We start from the raw sequence: 4,017 nt of genomic DNA on the forward strand, positions 1-4,017 counted from the left end.
TAGAGGCGGCAGACCCCGAGAGTGTAATTTGTCTGACAAAACCTCTATTGAAACAGAATCAAAGGCCCCCTTTATGTCCAAGAATACTGAAGCCATTTGTTTTTTTCCGGCGTAAGCCATTTGAATTTCTGAAGAAAGCAACGCAAGACAATCATTCGTCCCCTTGCCCCTGCGGAACCCATATTGTGTATCTGAGAGTAGGCCATTCGTTTCAACCCAACGATCAAGGCGAAACAAGATCATTTTCTCCAACAATTTCCGTATACAAGACAGCATTGCTATTGGGCGGTACGAATTGAAGTCGGACGCGGGTTTTCCGGGTTTTTTAATAGCTATAACTCGCACTTGTCTCCAATCATCTGGAACAATATTATGCTCCAGAAACTGATTGAATAAATTCAACAAGCGATGTTTCGCCACATCAGGGAGGTTTTTCAGCAAGTTGAACTTAATTCTATCCGATCCCGGAGCAGAATTGTTACAAGAAAGGAGAGCAAGAGAGAATTCTACCATCGAAAACTCGGAATCAAGATCGCACCTATCTTGTGGTATATCTCGAACAATTTTTTGCACAGGAACGGAATCGGGACAAACCTTCCGTGCAAAATTAAAAATCCATCGATGTGAATATTCCTCGCTTTCATTCGATGAAGAGCGATTTCTCATGTTTCGAGCCACTTTCCATAATTTTTTCATTGACGTTTCTCGTGATAAACCTCCCACGAAATTTCGCCAATAAGCACGTTTTTTCCCTTTGATCAAATTTTTGAACTGATTCTCAAGGGCTAAATACGTTTGAAAATTTTCAGGGGTTCCACGTTTCCGAAAAGCTTTAAATGCATTCGATTTATCCTGATAAAGCTTGGAACATTGGCTATCCCACCATGGATTGGGAGGCCTTCGACGAATAGTGGAGCCTGGGATGGGTTTCGTTTGAGCGCGAACCGCGCTGTCATATATCAAACGAGAAATGAAGTTATACTCCTCCAATGGAGGCAAACCATCTCTGGAATTGATGGCTAGAGCAATCGCGTCCGCATATTTTTTCCAGTCAATGTGTCTTGTGAGGTCATATGCCATGTTTATAGATTCTGAAGAATTCGACCCAATGGTGATGGAAATTTTGATTGGCAAGTGATCACTACCGTTGGGGTCCTGGATTACATTCCACTTGCAATCTAACGATAGTGAATTCGAGCAAAGCGAGAGGTCAAGAGCACTTGGTTTAGCAGGAGGTTTAGGTACACGTGTTGTTTCCCCAGTGTTTAAAACGGTCATATTGAAGCTGTTACAAAGGTCATATATCAACAATGAACGATTGTCATCGTACTGTTCCCCCCAGGCAGTTCCGTGAGAGTTGAAGTCTCCCAAGATCAATCGTGGCTCAGGAAGGAGTGAGCACATGTCAGCAAGTTGCTTGCGGCAAACCGCAGCTCTCGGAGGCCAATACAAGCTGACAATACAGAGGTCTTTGCCTCTGATGTTTGCATGACAAGCAACAGCTTCGATCCCTCCAATAGGTGGAAGGTCAATTCGAAAAAATGAGTGGCATTTATTGATCCCCAATAGCACCCCTCCGTATCTGTCATCACGGTCCAAGCGTATAATATTAAAATCGTGGAAAGAGAGATCATTTTGAGAAGAGAGCCAAGTTTCGGACAGAGCAAAAACATCACAGTTGAAGTTATGAATTAAAAATTTGAACGTATCCAATTTAGGTATAAGACTACGACAATTCCACTGTAAAACAGTGATATCTCCGACCTCTCTATTTGAATTAGACATCAAGAGAGATAATCATTGCAAGGAGGGGCCATGTTTGCATCAATTGTTGCAGAATTGTCTTTAATACTGGAAGCATTGAGATGACAATGGTTCTGATGGAGTCGGAAACATTAAAACACGTGAAGATTTGATCCACAAGGTCAGTCAACTTTATAAATCCCGATTGGGAAGTTGAGCTGGACGCAAAAAAAGGGACATTTGGGGTTTTTGATGTCCCCTCGAGTGCTGGGTCGTTCGAAGGTGAACTATTCCCACGGAAGCCAGGAGGAACCTGATTTGGCTTGTCCGCTGCACTCGATTTTTTAGGCAAGCTAACAGGGGTTTTCACCGGGGGGACTTGTTCTTGAAATTTGGGAGTGGTCACATTTTTGCGCCGGGGATTCCCTTTGAAAATACACGGTGTGCCCCCGCTAGCTGTGTCCGCTTCCATTTCGTCAACTGGCAACGTGGAAAAGGTATTGTGTGTCGATATTGATTGTTGTTGTTGTTGGGCCAGTGGAGAAGCGCCCTTCAAAATTTCCGCAAAAGTGCGCTTCGAGCGTTCCTTTAAAGAGCGCTTCTGTTTCTCCCAGCGACTCTTGTAAGTTTCACAAGCTGAGAGCACATGTGGAGTCCCCCCACAATATGGACACTTATGCTCAGTCGCACTGCAAGATTCGCCCACATGTTGCTCTCCGCAAGTTGCACAGCGCTCCTTGTTGCCACAATAAGCTGAAGTGTGGCCGACTGACTTGCATTTTTGGCAAGTCATGGGCTTTGGCACGAAGAGTCGCACCGGTAGCCTCAATTTGTCCACCATAACGTAGTCCGGGAGAGCGGAACCAGCAAAAGTTATTCTAAACGAGTCGGACGGCGTGAATTTTGTTATTTCCTTTTCTTGGGAGACTTTACCGAGTTGGCGACAGTCCAAGATTATGACCTCCGCCGAAGGGAGCTTCTTGAACTTGCCAACTCCTTCACTTCTAATTTTTTCGCACGTCAGACCCGTTTCAGTTATCACCCCCCCGATTTCTACGTCATTGGAGGGAATCCATACGCGATATTCGAGGATGAAATGCTTATCAGCAACAATCTCGTTTGCATCCTTCCGTTCAGACACGACAACTCGTAATTTGTTCGGTCTGACCTTGAAAATTTCTTCTACGGAAGTGTATCTGGTCAGATCTTTCATGATCTGAATCACGTTAAGGCCTTTTCCATTTGGTTTTGGCCGGAAGAAAACAACCCACGGGCCAGTTCCAGGTGCATCTTCTGGATAGACTCTGATACGTGGAGCGGAGACAACAGAGGGAGAAGACGAGGACGAGGATTGAGTTGTAACGGTAATATCAGAAGGAGGAAGCGAAACCGAGGGAGGGGGAGGAAGAGTGGGAGTATTGGAGGGCTGAGGAGGGAGAGTGGGAGAATCGGAAAGTTGGGGAGGGAGACTTGCGAGTTTTTTCGAGGGGGGCTTAGTAGGGTGAGTTGACTCGTCCCCGGAAGAGTTATCGCGTTTGAGTGCTCTTCCTGTTTCCTTTTTCATACATAAGGGGGAGTCACTTGTTTCCATGTCGGAGATCTCCATATAAGGAGACTCCCCACCACCCTCTGCCATTACGTGGAACTTTAATTCTAATTATGATTTTTGTATATAATATATAGAAAATAATAATGAAATAAAAATAATGAAAAAAAACAAAAAAAAAACTATATCTTATAATTATTTTTTTATGACTATACCTAAATTTGCACACAGTGCGTATGATTCAATGACTGCTTCCGCTGACCACGCTCTCCACACTATCGTCAGTGTATTGGTGTCGAACGGGCAATCAATGCCGATGCACGAACAAAAGATTACAGCGCTCGCTGTGGAATAATTTCTCCTCTCGTTGACTGAGATTTGCTTGCGCACTCCACTTATTCACGTATGTGGTCCGGTGCACGCAGTCGGGGCGCGTTTTCGCTTTCGTGTACGGAACGCACCACTGGCTAACTCAATTCACCAACTCAATTGTTCTAACACAGTCTGATGCGAAAGAAAAGAAACCACAACAAAAGAAATCACTTTGACTTAAGAAAGAACGATGATGGACGTTTTCGTTCTAACCACCGCAGGAGCTATCAATAAATACATCCGATACGAATGACTACCGATTACCGAATGAAGCGCCGATGATGAGTCCGATCATATGCATTTTTCGGTATTTATTTATGTACAATGATTTTACATCTCATGAAGAGATTGGAGCT

Source organism: Toxorhynchites rutilus, chromosome 3 (genome assembly GCF_029784135.1).
Source record: "Toxorhynchites rutilus septentrionalis strain SRP chromosome 3, ASM2978413v1, whole genome shotgun sequence".
NCBI classification, from domain to species: domain Eukaryota; kingdom Metazoa; phylum Arthropoda; class Insecta; order Diptera; family Culicidae; genus Toxorhynchites; species Toxorhynchites rutilus.